A 25,613-nucleotide genomic window follows, 5' to 3' on the forward strand; every position below is an offset into this window, starting at 1 on the left:
CATGCTTTTATTATTAGGCTGTTTTAATAAATTACTTGGCTTTTGTGGTATTAAAATTTTTTAAAAAAAGAGTTGAATTATGCTGTCTAAAACCACTAAAACCACTAAAATGAGAATGTGGACAAATGGGCCTCTAAGAGTTCGTTAAATTTAAACCATTCAGTTTTTTTTTTAGAAATTCTTGTGTTTCTAATTCTGTTCTAATTTGCATATTGGAACATAGGTCACAATATTCTACTTTTTATGTAGTGGAAATCCAAACTCATGAATCAGGTCCCTTAGCTTACAAAATTATTTTGGGTTTGAAAATTGGAGATAAAAGTATTAGGCTACATTCTGGAAACTCCAGACTTATAACTGTTATTCTGGGGTGCATTACTTTTTATAATAATCATATTATGTCACAAATGTAGTATAAAATGTTTACAATGATTAAATTATGACAATAACAATAAGCATGTACATAACACAGAATTTTAATATGTTCAGTATGCAGAGCAAGTTCAGTTTAAGGCTATCATAAATACTTTCAAGCATACATTAAAACTATTTGCCCAAGGCCGCTCTCTTAAAACTGAAACATAACTTATTCTTTTACCTGTGCACTGTTGATAAGTCAAACTTTCACATGAATTAAAAATGCAAGAAATCCACTGAATTCTAATACATCCTGGGAGCCAATAATAAGCAGCACATTACCAGTAGGCCTAATGAACAACACTGCATTCATCTTAAATTAATCTACTCTAAATGTAATTTAAAGCACCTACTGATATCATTTAATATACTGGTGTCCTGAAGCTATATAACTAATTAATAGTAAAGCATCACAGTATAAACAGATGCTGAATAATTAACTCATAATAATAATTTTACAGTCTTTTTCTTTTAGAAAACCTTGTAAAAATGACTTTTATCATTTGTAAATATCCCACTATGTCAGTTCTGAAACTGTGTAATAGAAAGAAATGAACGCAGACACTAAGGGGCACATTTACTAAGGGTCGAATATCGAGGGTTAATAAACCCTCGAATTTCAACCCTCAAAGTAAAATCCTACGAATTCGAAGGATTTACTGCAAATCCTACGATCGAGCGATCGAAGGAAAAATCGTTCAATCGAACGATGAAATCTTTCGAATCGAATGATTCAAAGGATTTTAATCGATCGATCGAAGGATTTTCCTTCAATCAAAAAACCTTAGAAAAGTGATGGGAAAGGTCCCCATAGGCTAACATTGTACCTCGGTAGGTTTAAAGTGGAGAAGTAGGTAGTCGAAGTATTTTTTAAAGAGACAGTACTTCGACTATCGATTGGTCGAATAGTCGAATGATTTTTAGTTCGAATCGATGTCGTAGTCGAAAGTCGTAGTAGCTTATTCGATGGTTGAAGTACCCAAAAAAATACTTCGAAATTCTAAGTTTTTATAATTCGAATCCTTCACTCGAGCTTAGTAAATGTGCCCCAAGGAATGTTCCAGAAGAAGCATGTGAAATTATAATTCACCTTACACTTCCCTTGCCTTCAAGTTGGAACAGTCTTTATCCACTATCAACTACACTTTCAATTTTACATTATAGTCATCAAGAGCCAATGTTCTCAAGCTGTAGGACTTGTATCTTATGCGTAGCCTAAATCAGTAATTGTGTGTGTGTCAGTCAGGATTCTTAACAGAAAATGTTTTTATTTCCTTCTGTTGACATCCAGTCTACATAAGTGGTGCTAATATTAAATCCTTCATTATCTTCTACCTTAGTCATAGTCATCTTTGCCTAAATTATCTGTTACAAGTGCTTATGCCACTTATTTTGACCCACTGCCTCTTGCTTTTCAGTACCCTGTATTAATTCTGAGGCAACTAAATGTTATAACTGCAACAAGTTAAGCTCCTGCGCACCCTAATACAAACAACAATAAAGATACCTGGTGCTCAAAAGGTAGAGGCTCGGCCACCGCACAGGAACAGTTCAATAAAGAAATCCAATGGCACACAGGATTAATGCAAGCAAGACTGCCTTGCGTGTTTAATGCGGAGTGCAACGTTTCGGGGCCACGCCCCTTTGTCATGCTTAATCCTGTGTGCCATTGGATTTCTTTATAGAACCTAATGTTATAAACCATGAGTAGTGAGGGGCGAATAAATTCGGCAGGCGCGAATTTGCGCGTTTAGTCGCCGACTAATTTTCGCTGCAGTTTCGCAAATTTATTCGCCGGTGACAAAACGCAGAAATTCACGCCTGCCGAATTTATTCGCCCCTCACTACTCATGGTTTATAACATTTAGTTGCCACTTATATTTTACTTAATTTGTAACAAATATATTTATCGTTGTGTTAATTTCTAGAATATTTTGCCATGATTGCATAGCTTCTGCTCCTATACCAGTTATGTGAACATGTACCCAATAAGTTATTGGCAACTACACACTCATAACATATTTTGATTATTGGGGGATGTTGAGAGTTGAAGTTCACAACACCTAGACTGTCAGGAATTTGATATTTTGCCTGGTTAACAGATACTAATCTACCCTGTCCAGATGGTCAGCTAGACCATTGGTCAATTCAGGTAGGTGAGCATTGTTACTATTAATCACAGGAACCCGCCAGTTTGCATTTGCATTTGTCCTTTCTTAACCACCACCAGAATAAGACAAATTATAGATCATTCCTTTTTAAATGTAATTAACAAATTGCTCAGTTTTCTTTTTTGACTCCACAGCTACATTAGCATTTACTCTAGAATGGGCTCATGGTGTTTCTGGGTATTTATTCTGAAGTTTATAACATATGCATCAAACATAGATATCTTACAACAAATTATTTGGATTCTATTATTATTATTATTATTTATATATAGTTCCAACATATTCTGCAGCACATTACAGAGAATATACATCATACCCCCCAGTCCCTGTCCCAGTGGAGCTTACAATCTAAGATCCCTGTCACATATACATGCATTGAATTTAGTATCTTATAAATGGAATCCAATAGGTGTGCTTGTCAAATTAGCAGTTGATCAGCGTGCGTCAATTAGCAGGCTTAATCCCTTGCTTTAATTTTCTTTCTAGAAGTAGTTGGAGGAGGGGTACATTTTTTGTATTTAAAGTATCTATACCCAAGCATACCAGATGCTGACGGTAACTTATATTCAATTCAAAGCATTGCAATGTGGACCCTTTAAAAAAAATTATAAAAAATAAAAAAGCACAATTAATCCCCATTTTATTCTCACTAGCAAAGAAGCAGATGAGACTTGGATTGTGCTTGTCCCGGGGGAAAGAATAACAATGAATTCCTTGAAGATCAGTAATCGGTCAATGTGCACACACTTCCTGTCTGATCTTTCCAGCGTCATAAATGGCATTACAAATTAAAGATAGCGCTTTCCTGATTTAAATTGAGAAGGTTACACTTCCTCAATCACTCTAATCGACATTTCATTTTGTATCTCCCTCACTACGTACGATATACATTATTTATTTCTGACAGACCTATATATGACAGATAATAAAGTGTCATGTAGCGAGTGAAATGTTTGTGTCAATCTACTGAGATACCCGACTTGCAATTTGATTTTAACGTGGGATAGATTGTATCAGTGAACAATATTACAAGTGATTTTAGGAAGCAATAACAACAGACTGCGGAGAACTCACTTGACTCACACAATAATCGGATGCAGCAATTTCCTTCTTTTGATCAAATCAGTAGATAAACTGAATGACTGACAACTTTAGATACTTTAAGAAGCAGTCAGGTAGCATGTACATATATGCATAAATATTTATTTTAATTCAGTGCTGCTTAGAGTTTTGAAAGATAATTTTTCTTATGATATTGACGCTGGCCCATTATGTGCAAAGAGTAAACTTTACCATTAAATGGCAATGTCAGTGCACTCTAAATACATTTTAGAATAGTCTATGGATAAATAGGCATTATCTTTGATATATTTCCTTCAATAAAATACAAAACTCTTCACCAACTTAATTTCTATTTTCATGGCATCATCTGTACAAGCTGCATTGAGAAACTATGCAACTCACTAGAGAAATAAAATAACCTGGGTTAACTGTGTTAAATCCTTTTGTGCCTTAAGTAAAAGAAAGATAACTGATTGTAAGACAAGAGACTAAATACACAGGGGTAGATAAAATCCAATCTACCCAGTTTCCAGTGTACCTAAAGCCAAACAAATGGCCAATTGTTGGGCAATTTGCAGCTGTAAAAAGTATGTAACTGTATATCTTTATTTAAGTAGCATTACTTACATACAGGAAGGTGAAGGTATTTACAACACAATAATTGTTCAAATAGATGGAAAACATTGCAATAAAATAAATAAATACAGTCACAAAGTGCCATATATGAAAAAGATAGGGGGAAGACATTGAGGCAGATTTACTAAAGGGCGAAGTGACTAACACTGATTCACCAGCGTTACCGCTTTCAGGCACTTTGCTAATTTACTAACGGGCGCAGGCGTAACTTCGCTAGCAAAAGAGACAGACGCTAGCGGTCATTCGTACTCTATCGCCAGGCGAATTTTCGCTCTAGCAAATGGACGTCACTGCGCAAATTCACCAAGATGCGGATTTTACTGAACGTTACGTCTTTCGCCAGACTTGCCTTCGCCAGCTCAGACCAGGCGGAGTGCATTGGAATGCATAGATCTTCCTCAATCTTCTGTTACTTACATCATATTTTTAGTGGAAAAAAATGCTGGCGTCTTTTCCATTTTTCAGAGTGATAGCCTGCAAAAGTCTTTAAAAGTTTTTTTGGGTAACCGGTTTCCCCCATATATTTTCTAATATATGGAACATAAACTATACAGTGGGCTCATGTGTAGGGCATTATAACAACTCTATTTAACTCAACTCTTTATTAAGGTCCCCTGTACTTGTGTAATGTAATGTATTTGCTGCAATATATATATCCATTCAACTTTATGATTTCCTACCGTATGCAAATTAGCCTGAGCGAAGACCTCTAAAGAAGTTGTGCTAGGCATAATTGAACGCTAGCGCATCTTTGCTCTTATTGCCGAAGTAATGCTAGAGAAAATTCACCAGCGTTCAGCGCACCCTGGATGCAATTTCACATATTAGTAAATTAGCATTGTCTAAGCAAATTTTCGGCTGGTAAAGTGTTGTGATGACTGCGAAGCCGTCGCTGGTGAATTTTCGCAGCTTAGTAAATTTACCCCATTGTCTGCCCTGCAGAGCTTTCAACTTACACCTGAACTCATGCTGAGAAATCCAACAGCCTGGTGAATTTTCCTTGTTTACAAACAGAGTTTAGAGAACTACAAGATCAAAAAGGGGTTGTTCACCTCCAAACACCTGTTTCAGTTCAGTTGTTTTTAGATTTTTCACCATAAACAAAGACTTTTTTCAATTGCTTTTTGCTGTTGCAATTCCTTATATTTTTTACCGTTTTCCCATAATGGAAGTTTAAAGTTGATGTTCGTGTCTCTCGTGTTTCAGTCTGGCAGCTCAGTGATCCAGGAGCATCTGAACTGTTACAATTTGCTACATTTAGTTGCTACAATTAGGTGATACATTTCTCAGCAGCATCTGCAGAATATCAGCAACTATTGTATCAATTTTAACAGCTGCCTTTAATAGAACTCAGGAAATATACTCAGCAAGGCTAAAGATAACGAATGTATCAACTAAATGTATCAATTTAGAACAGTTAAGGAGTAGGTGACCCCACCCAGAGCTGCTTTAGAAGGTGAACAATTAAACATTATACTCCAATAGTAGAAAAACTGTTACAAATAGAAAATAGAACGTAATTAGAAAAAGTCTTTATTTTTGGTGAACAATCTGAAACTAACTGAACTGAAAAAAGTGTTTGAAGGTGAACCCTTTTAAGTGATTGGAAAAAAGGCAAGCTCCATGCCTTCAATAGCCAATTTAGTCCAGCTGGATCACTGGGGAGATTTGCAATGCAGTGTTTACTTTAAGTATTTTCAACTTGCTTATTCTGAACTCAGTGTCGCCTATCTATCACCTTTATTGGTTGTAAATAGATGGTGTGCCAAGTAGCCCAACACTTACTGCAGTGTGTGCATTAAACTCCCAGGAATATCCTTTCCTACATGAAACACTTGACATGAGTCAGTTCAGCAGATAAGGTCAAACTAACCTTGTATTCAGGGAATTAAATGGCATCTTCACTGTTGTCACAAACATAAAAACAATTTAAATCACAAAGTTAAGAGTCTGAGGGGCATATTCCATTTTTTCAGGGAATTTCCTTTTACACAGAATAATAAATATGCCCCTGGGCGTCACTCTGCATATCTGCACTATTACTGTTGAACTTAGCAACTAACCAAAAAATTCACAGAGATACAGAAAAGGGGAAAATACATGTCCAAAGACTAGTTAAAAACCACAGCATTTATATTTCCAGGATAGAACATAGGAGAAATAGATTTTCCAAAATGAAGATTATATATTTAATAACATTTTGAAAAAAAAAAACCCCACACAAGATTTTAAATGTAAAACTGCAAGGGTATTGTATGTGGTCAGGTAAATAATGTTGAATAACAACAAAATACATTGTACAACTTCCCCAGCCAAAGACTGGATATTATGATTGAAAGGGGAACACTCCCACTTACATGGTTAAATACTTTGAAGGTGCGTTTGCACCTGTGTGGGAAGGAGTACTGTTAGGGCACATTAAGTACTGATAGGGCACATTGAGTCAGACCAATCTGATTATGCCGGGGCTTAAGCCTAGGAAGGGTCCAGAGGCCTACATTGGACCTCTCCAGGGCTAGATTCATTTATAGGTTGTCCAATTTAAAAAAATAATTGTCACTATAAGGGCATTTTTTTATTTCAACCAATTCCATAGTTTTCAACTATTATGTTTTGTATTTGGCATTTGTTGTTTTTAAATGTAAGTGAAGTTTTATAAATCAACTTACTCCAAACCTCACAGTGTTCTGCCCTGGAGGTATAGATGCAGTATTAAGCAGTCTTGGGAAATGTCTTTTTGCTTTTCATGTTTTTTTGTTGTTTTTTTTGCAACCAGCACAACTCACTTACATGAGTCCTGGAGCTAACAGACTTTGTCCATATATAATGTTATTTCATACAATGTATTTTTTAGGGTTTCTTCAATGATGCCTTTACTATTACTCCTCAAAGTAAGTATTTTCCTACAGTCTAACAGTAGGACTTAAAGGGCATGTAAAGGCAAAAAAAAATAAAATCCAATTTTTACTTTCTTTAATGAAAAAGAAACCTATCTCCAATGTACTTTAATTAAAAAAAGTCTACCGTTTTTATAAGAAACCTGACTATATGCAGTGAAATTCTCCCTTCATTTACTGCTGTGGATAGGAATTGTCAGATGTTCCCTAACTTCTCTGCAGGGAAACAATCATACTTATGAACAGCAGGGGGAGCCCCCGCCTTCCCAGCCATGCAAAACTAAAGCAGCTTTGTTTATGACGATCCTTAAGCAGCCCAGACCACTCTGAGCATGTGCACAGTCTTGGTCTTGCAAAGTTGTTAACAAAGTTACAAGATGGTGACCCCCTGTAGCCAACTTTGAAAGCAAAAATTATTTGTTTGTTTAGGCTTGTGGTGCAGTAAGTTCATGTTTATGTTTAGTATACAAAATACAGCATTTCTAGCCTTATTCTATTTTGGACTTTACATGCCCTTTAATATGATCTATTGTAGTGATTTATAGCATTATTTTTTAGCTCTATTAATTATGGACCTACTTTCAAACTGTTTTTTTTTTTTTTCATTTTTGCTTGCTATTATTTGCTATTTATTTTATTTTTATACTAGTAATATAATAATATAATAATATAATAATATAATAATAGTAGTAGTGTCTAGCACTTAAAACAAGTTGGTGATGTTGTCCTGCTACAGTTCTTGAATATAACAATTAAGTAATGATAACACCATGTGCACTGGAAATTAACTTGGCCTCCCACTCATGTACAATAACCCCTGTGAACTCAAATGCAAGGAACTCATTTTGAATACACCAATAGTGACTAGTACCTGTCTACAACACAATCAACAGACATGAGAATCAGCTGACCAAGACAAAAATTCCCAGAGGGAATTTCTATCATTTCAAGGGGTCTGACAGCAATCTACTGTCAGCCCTAGTGATAGAGCAGCATAATTAGCTGCTAGTGAAGAATTAAAAATAACTGCCTCTTTAGGTCATCTCTGAAAAAAACAGAAAAAAAACTGCCCTAAACTAAAAATATATAGTTGCATGCAAAATGGTTGCAGGTGTAAACTCTTTTTGTCATAAATTTGGTTAAATCAGAATTTGTGTATATTTGTTCTTGGTAGTGTTTAGAGTTGTTTGAAAGCAATTACTGTTAGGCTTTTTAAACTGTAGACAGAAAAAAGATAAAATGCTTCTCATACTGTGTGAAGTCTTTTACTTCAGGTTGCACTCCAGGCAGAAGAAGAAGGAGTTGATGGTTAAGAAGCAGGGCACCATGAAGTAAAGGCTGGGACTGGGAGTGGTATATAAGACACAAGAAAATATGAGGACAGCTAGAAAGTGGTAGAAGAGAAGACAGGAGGCAATAAAGGAGAGGTAGAAAAATGTGATACTAAGGAGAAATAGGAGAAAATAGCAGGTCAGAAACAGGGAAGCCGACTGGAGCTGCTGGTTGAGAAAAACCAGAGCTTGGACAATAGAAATAGATTTGAGAAAGGACATCATACATGAGAAACAGGAGGGGTGGATGATTACAGAACAGTAGGTAGCAGGACATGTGAGATGAATTAAATAACACTAAGAGGATGAAATGGGCAAAGGACAGATAGTACTTGAGACATAAGAGTTATGGATTGGAGCATAATTGACAGGACGGCAGGCAAGAAAAACTGAGTAGTTATGATACAAGATGCCAGGTGAGGTTCAGGATATAGCAGACAGGAAAACTGTAACTATGGACTATGGTTTATAACACAGGTTTTTTTTGGATGTTTTGGATTCAACACCTGCCCCTTTTGGGTCAAAACTTATTTGATACCACGCCTTCCTGACATACAAGAGTGCGCGTGTACAAAAAGACACTGTCTTATCCTCATGAAATTCCAAGCCTATCTACAACTGTAAATTAGCATTTAAATCAAAATTTACCCTAAGTGCTTTTTAAGCTGTGCTTATGGGAACATGGAGAACACTAAATATGCATAGAGTAAAAATCTCATTCATGGTAGTGGACAACACATCCGTTTGGGAATTTGTAGAAGTAGTGTTAACAAGAAACAGCAGGGTAGTTTAAAGATAGATGGAGGCAAAGTAGGGATGTGGTTGGAATGATCTGCAAATTACACAGTACTCATAGGTGTGTGGTGTATGAGTGAATTAACCAGATGCAGAATATATATATATATATATCTAATATCTAAGTGTTCTCATTTGTATAATACGAAAAAAATACTGTATCACCTTAAACACCCTTTACTGGGAAGTTGCTTCTTCAAACAGAAGTTCACAATAATTAAAATATTGAATTGTTTCTGTTTACACACACCTACTGCTTTCATATATGTATGCACTAATTTAATATGGATTGCTATAGCTGGCTATCAAATCAATACAGGATATTTCACTCAGACAATCCCCTGTAATTCCCAACAAAATTGTGTAGTAAGTTATGAATTGGGGCAGAACATTATATTTCTACATCACAAAGCAGGTGCCATGCTATAAAGGAAGCTTGCTTTTCTTCAGTGTTCATGATACTTGGCTTTGGTGTTATAGATGGATGATTTTTTTTTCTTACTATTCCATTGCATGTCCATAAAGCAGCCCCAACATACAATTGCCACATGCGATGACTATTAATGGACAAATAAATTCGGCAGGCACAAATCTGCGGCGAACTTCCACATTTCGCCACCAAGGAATAAATTTGATAAACTGCGGTGAAAATGTGCCAGCGAAAATTAGCTGCATAAAAAAAAATCTCCCCGAACTGCCTTCCCTCTGCCTTCCACCTGCTATAATGGGAAAACGCAAGCCCCAATGCACTTGCAGCGCTACTTTGGGCGGCTTCGGAAATCGAAGTGCCGTGAGTGCATTGGCGCTGGCGTTTTCTCATTACAGCAGGCGGAAGGCAGGGGGGAGATTGTCGCCCCGCAGAAGAGGCAATTAGTTGCCAGGCGACTAAATCTCCCCGAATCTGCCCGTGTGCTAGCTCCCTTAAGCTGGCCATAGACGCAAAGATCTCATCGTTCGAATCGAGGATTCGTACGATTTTCGGAACATGTGTGGAGAGTCCCGTCATTTTTTGTCCGGCGGAGATCGTTCGTTTTTTCGATCGGACAGGTTAGAAAATTCCTGTCGGCTGCGGGTAATATCTCTGCGTGTATTGCCGATCGTACGATTTTCAGTGGGAGACTGTGACTAGCTTTGTCTATCTTACGATTGCTGTCAGGGGCAGAACATCGGCTGATCTGTTCCGATCATACATTGATTCGTACGATCGGATCTTTGCGTCTGTGGCCAGCTTTAGTCTTTGCAAGTGGGCAAACGTCATGTTTGAGGGGGAAAATGGAAAATGCCTGACTTTTTTTTTTTTCCATATTAAAAATGCAGTCACATAATCACAGATACCATTATATAATGAGCATGTAAAGTGCATTAAAATCAGAATCCTGAAATCTAAATTTGGTTCCGTGGAGGTTGGCAGAGTTCAGCTGGGGAAAAAAATACGTTCTATTACAGTGGCTTGTTACAGCCACAGAGTGAGATCATGTCAATGAATTTTAATGAATTATTACAACCATGTCCATCTTTAATATGAAAAAAATATGTGAGAGTGTGTGAGCTCCCGTTAGATACACATATTCCACATAACCCAGTGCTCTTATTTACATTGCTCAGATTGGAACTGAAACAGTGCCCTAGTTAAAGTTATCATCTATGACTTCATATAGCTAGTTGATGAATAACCCTTTCTTCTTTAACAAGGTTATGGTTTCTCTTGCTAAGGGATGATATAGCAGTAATGTCAAACTCACAATGTTCCAGCTGTTGTGAACTACAACTCCCAGATGCAACAACTACAAGTCCCAGAACACCCCAAAAGCTAATGGGGGGGGGCATAGAGATTATGGGAACTGGAACTGAAAAGAACTACAGAATGGTACATAATAATTAGCATTTAAATTAAACTTACCCTAAATATATGTACACTGTAAATGAACAGATATGCTGTATATGTGGCTGCTACTGTGGTAACATTGCATTAAACAGTGTAGATTTTGCAGCTCTATACAGATCATTCAAAATTTCTTCAAATCCCAGTATAATTTAAATCCCTTGATCCTTCACTAAATGGCTAAATACCTAGGCATCCAAAGTGCTTAATTAATACTATATACTGGTCTTCTTTACATGAATTTATACTGTATACATTATGGTTCATTTTACATTTAAAGGGCAGACAAAGCACTGTACTGCTCCAATTCTTAGCCGCGGTTTGGGATTTTTTTTTTTTTAAATCTCCTTTAAACTAAAAATAGCTTGTCTGTCGTTTGCAGAAGGAAAAGGAAATGGTTACAAAAGATTTGATTAGTTTTGATATGAACACATTTCCTTGGCATGCACGAATCGTGACGTTATTTACACATAAATCCCATCACGGCATTCTGTAAAAACAGCCTAAAGCAGATTTATGAGGGAGACCTTGAACAGACAGGAGATGTGTTGCTTACAACAATGAGAAGAAATATCCTATCAGTAAAATAAAAAGCTGATTAACCTCTTACTTACTGTGTTCCAAGAGACTACACTCCACTGACAAACCCCCCCCCCACGCCTTGATTTACAAAATCCAATCTTGCTATTTTCCCAAGGCAATATATAATATATATACATAAATACATGCATATATGTAAGTCAGGACTGTTAAATTTGGTTGTAGTGATGCAGAGGAGTGAGCAGACTAGTAACACTGTGAGCAGGGTGCTCCGAGCTCCCTAAATATACCAAGCAGGCATTTCTCAAAATAGGGCCACTAATCTTACTGAGACGTGCCCGACCCACCCAACAAATACATTTGCAGCAGTTTCTGTTTTTACAGTTATACTATATACAACCAAGAGCTGTGCCACTATCACATTGCCCAATATCACGCACATTATTCGGGCCAACTACAGTACAGAAACCGAAAGGTTAAAAAGATGGATCTGAAGCAGTAAATCCCAGTGAACTTCTTTTCCCCTTATGCCTGCATATGAAATACCTCCACTTCTTGCCCCTTTGCTCTGGGGGAGGGGAATTCCCTGTCTGCCTCTTTCTTTCTATGTAGCCCTTGGGTTAGCAAGAAGCGATGGGCACAACTACAGCACCAAGGGTGGCCAGACTGTCCAGGAATAAAGCCACAGCCCATGGTGGCCCCCAAAACAGCCTCCCAACTCCCCTCCCCCAGGCAGAACGCAGCCCAGTCAGTAGAGATTGCAATTAGGGGAAGATGAAAGTATTTACCAGCTCTCCCATTGATCCCATAATGTTCTTGGTTCATCAGGAGACACGATCATGAGCAGCAGCAGCAGCAGCAGCAGTATCCACATTGCCCCTCCATCCCTACTACATGCCAGGCTTTCCCTCATCCCCTCACTCACTCATCGCAGAATAAAACACACGCTGGATATTCACCATCAATCTTCCAATGCTGCCGATCCAGCCTTTTTATCGGACCAGCTATTGACCTGGGATGTTGAATGCGACTTGCCGCCTGAGAGGATTCACAGCAGCGCTCAGTCAGCCAGGGATTTTCTCCTTTATCTTTTGGCTGCCGTTTTCTGCGCTTTGAGAGTAGGAGAGCCCTGTATTCCTCTCGTACAGCCTGGGAACCTCAATGCGCTGATTGTCCCCAAAACTGATGCACAAGCGCCTCTAGCCGCCGCCGGCTGAAATGCAGCTACTGAGCTACAGCGGCAATGCTCCCAATAGTCTTCACTCGCAGCCGCATGTTTGTGCCGGGCCCCTCTCAGCTCCTACTAAACTAGGGGTCGCGCTTCAACCCCAGCTGCGAGGTCTCTGTTCCTACATTTAAATACTGCTGCCGAATTGCGCATTAGATTTGATGAGGAGTACCCTTTTGGCAAAGATGTTTTGTGCTTTGTTTCTCCACTGATGAGGAGGAAAAACAAATGCAATATTTGCAGTGTTGGGCTGGGATGCCAGGGGCTCACCAGAAAACTCTAGACCATGGGCCCACTTTCCAATCTATTATTCCTCCTTTCCACCTTTTCTGGAAAAAAATAAATATATTTATCTTTTTTCCCTATTAATAACATTGGGATCAAACATCATTTTTACCTGCCAGCAGTGTCGGACTGGCCCACCGGGATACCAGGAAAACTCCCGGTGGGCCCAAGTGTCAGCGGCGGCGGGCGCTAGGACCACGCTGCCTAACGGCGCCCGCGATCCAAATACAGTCCTGCTCATATCTGCATAAAGCAGTAACAGTACTGAGCACAATCTCATGAAGAAAGACACTAAACAATGGGGGCTTTAGGGTATGATCTTCTATTTAGTTATTCCTTTGTGGGGGGGGGGGAGATGTTCATTATTATTATTATTATTATTAACATGTATTTATATAGTGCCAACATATTGCGTAGTGTTGACTATGGAGATGAGAAGGTGGAGCAAATCTCAGCAAATATGCATGGGGTTATGTAGTTAAAGGTGGAAAGTTTGCTGCAGGTCTAGTTACCTGTAGCAGCCAGTCAAAAATCGTAGTTGCTAAGGGTTACAGCACCCAGGCAAACTTTGGGCAGGGCCAGAATTAGAGTTAAGTAGAAGAGTCACGTGCCTACAATACAACACCTAGGTGGTGCAAGGAACAAACCTCTTTTGTTGTCTACACTGGTGTTCTGGTGTGCTCCCCACAATAAAATGACACATGCACCTGTACATGCATGTGTGTGCCTGTTTGTGCATGTGCACCCACGCCCGGATGGGGGATGATGAGGCCAGTCTGGTTGCCTAGGGCACTATTCAGGCCTGGCGCAGCACTGACTTTGGGAGTAATGTAAGTTCACAGGGGCATTTAACAAACATAGGTGCGGGGGAGAAACAATAAGTCTTTTTTTTAAAAAAATTGCCCCCTGCTAGGGATAAGCAATATTCATCGGAAGGAGCTCACAGTGTGGAAGGCCATGTTCATAGAGTATTACGTGGGTTACTAGATGTTGGCAATGTTAAGACTTCTTGTTACATTACCCCATTTGTGCCTTTTCCCTCTGAATATGATCTTCTGTATAGTTATTTTTGTTTTTTAGGAGGTGGGGACATGTCTAATTAATTGGCACCACTTTTATGACAGGTTCCATTTAAGGGGTAATCATTTTAAAACTGGGGGCAAGATACTATAATTGTGGGAAATGGCAGTGAGGGGCGGACACATTCTCAATACATTGCAGAGGTGAGGGCGCTGAGTCCTTGGGGAGCAACAGAAATCGATTGGACATGTTTTATTAAAAAATGCATATACTTATCAACTTTGAATGGTTCAGGAAACTATTTTATTGCCATTCTGGAGACTGGAAGTTCATTAAATAATAGGCAAATAAATTCCTGAACATATATTTGCCTTCCCCATGGTTGTAGACCCAGGCCAATGTTAGAAATCTGAGAAAAGCCCTGAGAATAGAACAGAATGGAGCTAGGATGCTGTGTCAGGTCTATGATTGATTGGTCATTTGCTCCCTCTTCCAATTTGGAGTATGATTCATAAATAAGGGCCAGCAGCCTGTCAAATCCTGAGCAGACAAAGGAAACAGAGAGAAAAATGACAGACATAGTGGATTCATTTATTAACACTGGGCAAACTTGCCCATGGGCAGTAACCTATGGCAACCAATCAAAGTGTTGCATTCATTGTTCTCCTTTCAGCTGGCTTTAAAAAGCTAATCACTGATTGGTTGCTACAGGTAACTGCCCATGGGCAAATTTGCCCAGTCTTGATAAATTAACTCATTATGTCTGTCATTTCTCTCTCTTTTCTCTTTGTTTCGTTTGCCTGCTCAGGACTTGACAGGGTGCTGGTGATGGTAAAGGGTGCTGTTGGGAAGGTTCACCTCCCCTGCTGAAATGACAGAATCCAAATTCTAAAAAGGTTAGCTGCAACTTGCCTCCAATTCATGAAAAAAACTGCATTGATTTTTATGCAACTGCAGCAGCTGCTCATTGGAACGTGGGGGCAATAAGGCTGGACATCTCGGGAAAACCTTTTATTTTATTATTGCTGTCCGATTAAGCCTAATATCAGATTTGTGGTTTTTTTTCTCCTCTGCTGCTGCTGAAAATACTACAACTGCTGTCATAGAGATAGAACCCTCTGCTGTAAAAATCACCCATGTACAACCCCACCCAAAGCAGTGATGTCTCACTAAATTTCCTTTAGTTGCAGGGTATATAAGGCTTATGATTGAAACAGAGAGTCTCGTTACAATTATAAAAATAGACATAATAAGCAGTAGACACAGCAGCAGGGAGGGGAGGGAACAATAAATTCCATGCTTAGATAGTTACAAGGTTTTCTGTCAGTCTCCTCTTGGCTATTCTGTATGAGGCTACCCAATATCAGTAGATTCATTACAAACACAGGAATCCCATAAAGGTGTCCTTTAAGTGTGCAATTATAGGAGAGGCCATTTTATTCCAATACTCCAGAAGCACAGATAGCACAAAGTAATGGATTTCTTGTGTTCATGTGCCTTCCTCCATCTGTACGACCAGATCAGGACTGCCCAATTTCTACATAAACTGAGATGGACTGATTAATGGGATTTGAGTATAAAAAAAACTTTGGTGAGCGGTTCTAGTAATTAAGTATAAATAGCAGGTTGGAGGTAAGGGCAGAGTGGCTCAGAGGTACTAGCCAGCAGCATGAATAAGTAATGGAATGATGAATGGGCTTCTATTCGAATATGAATAAAATGAGCAGCAGGATTTCACATTTATATAGTGTATGTGCTCCATGTATTTGTTTGTGTTTGCTCATGTATGTATATTCTTTTATACAAAGCCCCACAAGGATCAGCAAAGCCTTTACAATAAATTATATGCAATTGTCCGGTAAAAACAGGATAAGGCACATGGTATGAATGTTCTGTTTCAAATATAACATTGACAACGGGGAATCAGCTTAAAGTACAGTTACCCTTGAAAAAACAGAAAATCCCTTATTTATTTTATTACTCCCTAGCTACAGCCAATGGGGGCAACATTCACCTAAGCATGCCCTGAAAAGATTCATGTGTGAAGTGAGTGAAGCAAATATTTTCATGAAATTGTGCTAGAATTTAGCCATGCATTGTTTGTCTTGATAAAAAAAAATACGTTTTTTTTGCATTGGAGAAAAGAAATGGGGAATAGCATTACATGTATGTGATCCTTTAAATGGGAACCTGTTATCCACAAAGCTCTAAATTACGGAAACGCCATCTTCCATAGACTCCATTTAAAGCAAATAATCAAAGGTTTTTAAACTTATTTCCTTTATCTCTGTAATAATATCAATAATAATAATAATAATAATAATAATAATAATAATAATAATAATAATAATAATAATAATAATAACAACAAAACAGTAACTTGTACCTGATCCAAACTAGGATATAATGAATCCATACTGAAAGCAAAAACAGTCTATTGGATTTATTTATTTACATGATTTTTTCCAATAGATTTAAGGAACAAAGAGCCAAATTAAGGAAAGACCCATTATCTGGAAAACCAGATTTTGAGATGGGAAAAACACGAGCATTTTTCAGAATGTCTCCATGCCCTTTGGAAAAATACTCATTGTCTTCAATGCATTTGGCAATATCTCAATTGCAGTTGCAGGTAAAACTTAGTCCCTTTTGTAAAATGTATAATGAAGCAATAGAATTCTTAATGAATCAGATGAAAATTAAGCGTAGGACTGGCCAGATATGGGATGACTTTGACATAGTTGGCCAGCTTAAATATATTGCAATATATGGACAAACAATCCCTGTTTTGTTTAAAGGGTAAGGCAATTTTTAGTAGCAGTATGCACAAAATGTCTCTGTCTTAAATATATTGATAATGGGTTGAGTGCAGAGGACTCTTGTAGTACAGAGGTAGATTATGTACATGAAGGTTTTCACTAAGCATTTTACAGTCTTAAGCTCTGCTTGCAGAAACAAATGCCAAGTTGGATAAACATATATTTTTGCTTTTGATGGTTATTTTATTGGTATCACAAAAGAATATTGAAAAATGTAATGAAATGCTGCTTTAAGCAATATTATTTGACAGACTGTCCTCCACTGCAGCAGTTATAATTACTACCGAAGACTAAATTTAAAAAACAAAAGTAGTAGGTAACAGTTTCCATGGAAATGCCATCTTAAATAACCAGCTCCTTTTAGGCCAGCTTGTGACACAGAACTGGAAAAAAAATGCTTTGGGCAATCAAGGTGCTCAATTCTTCATTGTTTTACAATCTGCCAATAAGCCCCTGCTGATAATAATGAGCAAATGTCATAATAGACCACTGGGCAAAAACGTAGGTGCAGCACATACTCCTCATATGCAGACATCTGTCCATATATTGTGGCTTCTTATATTTCAAATCATTGTTTTCTCTCTCTCAGCTCTGAATATTTTCAACCATAAACAATTTGGTCCTAACTGAGGCTTTAGAGATTGTACAAGTAAGGGGGATCTATTATCTGAAAACATATTATTCAAAACTCTACAGGCGGAATGCATTTAAGCAAAACTTTTCATCATCTTATCACAAGTCATCATTTTTTTTTCCCAGACTGCAGCATTTTTCCAAGGGGTCCAGCTTAGCTGCACCAATTGAAATTGGTTGCATTCTCCAACAGGCGCAAGCTATTATACAGGCACAAAACCTGCATTTATTTCTAAATATTACACTGGAGTCAACTGATGTTTGGGGGTAAAGTGGTACATTTAGCACAGGCAATTTTGAGTCATACTTAGGGACCCCTATATTTACAGCCTGGTCTAGTATAGGACTCCTTTGGCCACTGTACATTGCCCCGTCAGTCACAACAATGGCAGTAGTTGCAAGTAACCATAGCTGCAAGCACTTTATTTATAGAGATTTAAAGCACAAAAGTTTGTGCGCCTAGCACTTTGCTGGATAGTAAAAAATATGTCCCAGAAATGTCAGCTATCCCCTTATCATTAGGCACATAATGATCCACTCCAGGCATTTTTGAGACCTTGATTCATGTACCATTTACAGTGAATAGAAATTGTGTTATCAAATTCCAGGACTGGGTCATTATCCCCCTACAGACACAGGGTTACTTGACATGTCTGGAGAACCCAAATTTTTCTTCCTATAATGTGAATTCCATGTGCTATCTTACCTCCGAAACAATAAGTCATTGTTAACTGCAGCTGTAATGGAAATAAGGAAGCATATCTGCTATCTATATAGGTAATAAATAAGTGGTATACTGAGCCTTTAGCAACTTACATCATTTGCAAGGCAGTTGTCATTCCCTTAAACTCAACTTCATCATCAGTTGCAGTAAATCGTACTGATTACTGTCTTGCTCCATCAGTTACATTTAGATATAGATACTGTATAGATATATAACATGACCTGTTGCTGCAACCAACCCCAAATCATCAGCAAAAGACAGAAATATCCATACACAACATGATAGCAGAGTTTTATTGATTTAAATTCAAAGTATTGATTTTTGTGGAGCTAATCATATATTATCACATTGCACCAAACGCCTGCTTAGTTTTTCTCTTGTGCATGAAGAACCAAATAATCCTCAAAAATACTTAATTATATGCATTGCCTCCTTGCACTCAACAGGAATTTTTTTGGATGGATGAAAGTGATGAATCTATGTTTACTCGGCTCTAAAACTGTGTAAGAATTATGCAAAATGACAGCAAGCCTTGACAGAAAGCATTTTCCGCTGATGCTCCCACTAACTGCCTGAAAATAGATTTACAGCTAGTGTGCAATGTGATTGGGGTGGTTTCTGCAGACAACAGTATATAAACAACACACCGTTCTTCTGCTGTGTGTGGCAAAACACATTTCACCTACGTGCTTTTCATAGTCTGTATGGTACAAAAAAATATAATATATATAAAAATATATATATCATAGGTTTTATTTCTAGTTTCAGTCAGAAGGCAATATCCAGTAGGGAATGAAACCTATCTGTCTGTGGCACATTCAACAAAAGAACCTTTGTGTGGTCTTAGCAACTGAGATGCTTCCTTAAAGCGAACGGACTCTGGCTGAATCAGTCTTCTGGCAATATATAAGAATGGTGTTAAATGTGGAGCCAAATAATACATGCCAGGTTAAATGATTTTATAAACATTATATACCTATGTAACTCCAGAAGCTGTTGCTGTAAGCTTTGTCACACATATCTGAGCATGATAAATGATCAGAATCCCACAGATAGTAAGTTCCAGTATTTGTTTTCCCAATGTGCCCTTGGAGATAAACAAGCAAATGCTCTTTTTGTATGCAATGCAAAATGCAATATCTGAGTTTGTATTCAGCAATCCACATACATTTCACATAGCGGGACTGGGATTTTGTACCCTGAAGGCCACCTTAGTTAACCTCTCCTATTACTCCTATCACTATTTTTGAAGGATTTCATTTGTTTCTCCGTGAAATATTTAGCATTTCAATGGTTAAATGTCCTGCCTGGCTGCCCTATGGATTGGTAAAGTCTACCAAGGACACTAAGGTAAGTGATGATCACAGAATTGGTTGAGTAATAAATCACTTGGTGGTGTTATGCTGATAGAGCCAACAACAAAGATATATCAGTGAAGGGTCTGTCTTAGAGTCCATTCACAAATGCTTTTAACATTGAACATTTATACAAGCAGTGAGAAGGGATTAAAAAAATCATGGAAAGCTGCAACAGTGGCAACATTTATTAAGCCCACATGGGGTTCTTTTAGCTGTCCACTCGATGAAACCTTTGAAATGATTTACTTGGCACACATAGATTAAAATTTGACATCAGTCCAAACCCTAGCAAGGTCCCTTATAAATATATCCCCTATTGTTCTGCCCCATGGGTACTATAGATAGTTGAAGCACACATGTATTCCATTCTGTTGTCATCTGAAGTAGAGAGTGAGCAAATTTTAAATTATTTATATTGCCCTGTTTAAAATTTCATTTATGTTTCCATGTAAATTCCAGCAAATGATAATAGCCTAGGTCATTAAGTGGAAATTCACGATTGATCCACCAATTTTCATTTCTTACCCCTTCAGTGGATCTTTATGCCCTGGGACTGCCAAAGGCCACATATTCATAGTGTCATGCCTTCTGAGTCAATGTTTATCTGCACCTTTGACCATGGCAAATTGTTTTTGGAATATAACCATGGTAATAAAAGCACACATTTTCAGCAACTGATTCGGTGAAATAGCTACTGTATGTGCAAAAATACTGTATGGCATGCAAGTGAATGTAACAAAAGTTTTTTGGGGGCTGGATGACCTACTGAATTATTCTACATGAACTATTTTGCAACCAATCACCGACAGGTGCATTTTGTAATACCCCCTAATTATGTTAATTGTTAAACCTTTAACTAATGTTTGCACTTATGATCTGTATGCTTGACAAAGGGATTTCACACTGAAACATTGCACCCTGAAATAAATCAGCAAGGGCTTTCCTTGCCAGCAATACCCTTGTGTGCCAGTGAATTACTTTTTTGTTCCATTTTGGTTGAGAGGTTGCCAATTCCTCTTTAGCTGTGCACTGGGTAATCAATTTTTTGGAGCGCCAGGTGGGACCTATTTCCTACCATATGCAAGGGAATGTGACATGCAAAAAATATGGATCTGTTTTCTGTGGCCTAGAATTACACAGAAGGACCTAGTCTGCCTTTACTTCCATATGTGCAACATTATTTAAACTGTGGCACCAACAACTATCTTTATGTTCACCTTAAACCCACCGAAGGCTACAAATTAATCCATAGCAACGTAACCAGCAGTTAGCATGAACCATTCTTGAGAGTTAGGAAAGGAAAAGCCTTGTTGCTTTGTGCTAAATGCACCAAAACTAACTGGCATGCTTGACTGAACATTTCAGGAAAAAACTATAAAAATATTGTAGATGAAGTTGGAGAATATGTAAAATTGGGTTGTGAATCATTTTTAGAAGCTTGGTGAGTCCCTCCCTCCACTCAAAATACATTTCTATTGTCACATTGCTATTGTACCTACAATTCTTTAATGTCAATTTAACAGAAAAACTAACTGGCACAACAAGGCTTAATAACTAAAACGTAGTCCAGAACTACATACTTTGTATAAATTCACCAAGAAGTTATATATACAGTAGGCACATACAAACACAAATAATGCTGCTTTTCCTATAGAAACCAGAAACAAGCTGCTTAGACTTAGTGGCTTCTCTCTATAGGAATTGGATTACTGTATGTCTTTCCCGTCTCATAGCCAGCACTATACAGTGAAGGTAGCAAAGGGAAATAATGTCACCCTTTTTAAACATTTATATATTAATACAAGTTTAATTTGGGACATTATTCTAAATCAAACTGAGATTTCAACGCTAAGGATCAAAGCAGTTCTGTGCTCATTGATTTCATTTTTGATTATCATTTCCTGCTGTGAGCAGTACCATTGCTATATATTATGTAATAAAAATTAATAAGTATTACAGCATAAATATATGCTCTTTTAGTGGTTGTGCTGTTCCCATGCGATGCTGCTTGGTAATGTCATCACACCCAAGAGGGCTCTGATGTCATTGTGTCTGCACACGATCACAGATCAGTATGATCAAAGCATTTTCACTTTTCACTGATTCTTTCCCTGATTGTAGGTCACTTTCCTGAAGTTCCTGGGTGCACTATTATTCTGACCTCTGGAATTTGCTTCCTGCCCCGCAGTCATTAAATACTTCTATACTGGTACCTAACTGTTAAATGAATTCTGCAACCTCCAGTAGCTCATACAACCCCTTGCCCCCTAAAATGGAGCAGAAAGAGTTGCTCTTCACTCTCTTTTCACTGCTGTTTGTGTTCAGTGGCAGTACTTGGGAAGTGGTTGGGTGGTACAGTATGTGGGCATGGCACAAGGGAATGGCAGGTATGCTCAGGGCTCCCTTGCATCTGACATGGCTGCACCTTGTGCAAGATTTTTAATTGATGCAAGAAGCATATCACAGCTTGCACGGAATGTGCAACTGGTCCCTGTATGGGCTCAATGTTGTGTCCCTTTATGCTCCAGCACTTGTACCCATGATGTTGGTAAATGAACCTTTTATTGTATACCCACACAGCTTAGGTTTATTAGTGGTTTATTAGTTTGCTGGTTTATTGTTAATAGCAACAGTCAACAGTAAATGTTATCTAGCCTTTAGTATGGTCCCAGTATGTTCTTTATTTTTAGTGTGTTCACCAAGGACACAGTTTGATGGTGAACCATCAAACCATTTTGTCTACTCTAAGCTTGGACTCCCACAGCCTCCATGCAGTTTCTTTCTTCTCATCTCTTTGTATCGTTCTCATTGTTTTCAAAGCATTTTCATTCCAAAGATCCTCGTCAGAACTCTATCCACTGTCTGCAGAGAAGTCTCAGGGGTTGAAACAAGCTATTCATCTTTTCAGACCTGATGTGAATGATCTGCCCAATGGAAATGCAAACTGTTTATTTATGCTAATATAGCTGTTCTTTTATTTGCTCAGAACAATGATTTTGCTTTTACTTTCTGTATGGAAAACATGCAATGCTAGCAACATTTCTTAATACATTCATCACATATTTCTGTGTTTGTCGTAGCATGAAATTGTCAAACCTTTTTATTTCCAAAATACCACCAATTGAGCTTCTCATACATGCAGCTTCCTTTATCTCACTGTGAAGACTGACATGGTAAAAACTATAGTTGAGTGACAGCTGGAAAAGAACACCAAAAACCAGACACCAAAAACCTTTTTGGCCTTAACTAATTGCATAGAAATTACCAATCTCTGGTATTCCTTTTCCCCAAACTAACCCATGTTCTATTTCATCAGTATGACCATATGGGTTGCAGCACAACCACCTTTATAATCCTTTTAATTCTTTATTTATAAAGAACATATTACACAACACTTCATAGGGCATGTCCACCCATCAACATCTTTCATTGCCACCCAAGCACTGTTAAAATAATCAAGCTCTACACACAGGGGCACATTTACTAAGCTCGAGTGAAGGATTCGAATGATAAAAAATTAAAATTTTGAAGTATTTTTTTGGGTACTTCGACCATCGAATTGGTCAAATTCGTTTGAATCGAATGATTCGAATGATTCGAAGTAAAAATCGCTAGACTATTCGACCATTCGATAGTCGAAGTACTGTCTCTTTAAAAAATACTTTGACTACATACTTCGCCACTTTAAACCTACCGAGGTGTAATGTTAGCCTATGGGGACCTTCCCCTGCACTTTTCTAACATTTTTTTGATCGAAGAAAAATCCTTCAATCGATCGATTAAAATCGTTCGAATCGTTCGATTTGAAGGATTTTATCGTTCAATCAAACGATCGATCGATTGAAGGATTTTCGCTAAATACTTGGAATTCGATATTCAAATTCGAAGGTCGAATTCGAGGGTTTATTAACCCTCGTAATTCGACCCTTGATAAATGTGCCCCACAGTGTCATAATGCCCATGAAGTAACATACATATTGTTTTCGAAAGTTATATTCCTTTTAAATTTAACAGGGCTTATTTTTTATTGAAGACAGCACTCTTAGGGGGTTATTTTTCAAACTCCTAGTACAAAAATTCACAAAAAATTTGAATTTTTTTTACAAAAAAAATAGGATTTTTTCAGAAATATATTATACCCCGAGGCTGAAAAAAGTCAGAATATGAAAATCTGCCATCTCCAAGCTGTCGGGTCCTGTAGAAGTCAATGGTAAATGTCCCATTTTAATTTCATGGTCCACTGCATTACGGACAAAAATCTGATTATTTTGCATTTTTTTTGGCGGGAAAATCTGACTTTTTGGTGGGAAAATCAAACTTTTGCCGGAAAAATATATTTTTTTTTAAAAAAAAATTTTGCCCAAGGCAATTTTAGTGAGCTTATTCTATGATAAATAAATCCAATCGGCAATTAGGAGTTGGTCGAAATTTTTTCATAGAAATAATGAGATAAATTCAGACTTTGATAAATAACCCCTTTAGAAATGGAACTTTTCATGAACATATGTTCCTAGGTTACTTCTGCATTTTATTTCTTCACCTGGTACTATATACTGTATATATATATATATATGTTATTTTGGTTCAGTAGAAGTTGAAGAAACTCTTTTTGGTGGAGAAATCTGCAGGGAAAGAAAAAAATGCCTCAGAAATAGCTTATCCCAATAAACATAAAAAACATTTTTAAAAGTCTCCACACAATAAGGAAATACTGATTCATGCTTGAATTTGTGAAAAATGTGTCTTTTAGTAAAACTGCTCCTTACTGTTTGCCTTCTACAACTAGACAGATGCATACAAAAGTTTCCCTTACCATATTGCAATAGCAGTTAGCACACAAAAAAGACCAGACTCTACTGAGATTAATGTAAAAGTAAAATAATGGTACATTATCATTAAAGTTCTCTTTATGCATACATATTTTTCTATTTTTAACCTGAAATTCTATCCACTGTAATATAAAGGAGAGAACTTCACAATCCTGTGGGGGGAAAAATGTCTCATCGCTATGCCAACCTTTCGCTTACCTTTCTACCAGTGTCCAGGCATCTCTTGTGCAAATTCTTGCCTCTGTATGTGGAGTGATATAAACTGCGAGATTGATTCTACTGTGCAATGAGCAGTTGCCAAAGGAACAAAGATTTTCAGGTAAGAAAATGGCAACACAGCACTTAAAGGGAAGAATGTAAAAGAAGTAACAGGAACTTGCAAAGCGAAAATGTATGCCTTTGTGCAATTTTTCCTTTTCACAAATTTAATTTAGCTTTTGCAAACCCTGGAAACTGTTTGCGACCACTTCGACAGTGGAAGAAAGATTTAAAATGTTATTATTTGCCCCAGTGTGTAATGTACAGTATGTCATAAAACTTACTAAAAAAGTTATGTTTTTTGCTTCAGGCATCATTTAAAGTTCACAAAAAAAAAAAAAGTTACATTGTGATATGTGAATTTTTGTTCTTATTTTTGTGAATTTGTATTGACTAAATTTGTATTGACTACATTTTATTACATTCCCCCTTAAATGTTTTACCATGGGCCAGTGCAGTTTCCTGCTAACAGGAGCGCCAGCCCAAGGAAATCTATTTCACTGGGGGTGCCTAACATTTTGGTACCCCCCTCTGTGAGACTAGAGTTTAAGGGGGTTATTTACTAAAACTTGTTTTTTTTTCTCATATTTTACCAGAAAAAACCAAATTGCCATTCACGAATTAAGAAAATTTACTAATAATTAAACTAAAAAAAATCAGATAGAAAAAACAAAATCTTTTAGTTTTTATGAATATCTCACATTTTTTTAGTTTATATGCTTAAATAC

The 25,613-nt window shown here is 37.5% G+C and overlaps 1 protein-coding gene across 6 annotated transcripts in view; it reads right to left on the reverse strand.

The window, feature by feature from the left end:
- The window catches only part of LOC108717452 (neuroligin-1), a 445,212-nt gene that overhangs the window by 315,911 nt on the left and 103,688 nt on the right, over positions 1-25,613 (reverse strand). For 4 of the 6 annotated variants that reach the window (XM_041564869.1, XM_041564867.1, XM_041564868.1 and 1 more), the window contains exon 1: positions 12,520-12,902. The exons of 1 other annotated variant lie outside the window; for it this stretch is intronic. The gene's annotated coding sequence lies outside the window, so the exon portion shown is untranslated. Of the gene's footprint in view, positions 1-12,519; positions 12,903-25,613 lie in introns of those variants that run through there. One more of the 6 variants, XM_041564866.1, reaches the window with a different exon arrangement.

This window comes from Xenopus laevis, chromosome 5S, assembly GCF_017654675.1.
Source record: "Xenopus laevis strain J_2021 chromosome 5S, Xenopus_laevis_v10.1, whole genome shotgun sequence".
NCBI classification, from domain to species: Eukaryota; Metazoa; Chordata; class Amphibia; order Anura; family Pipidae; genus Xenopus; species Xenopus laevis.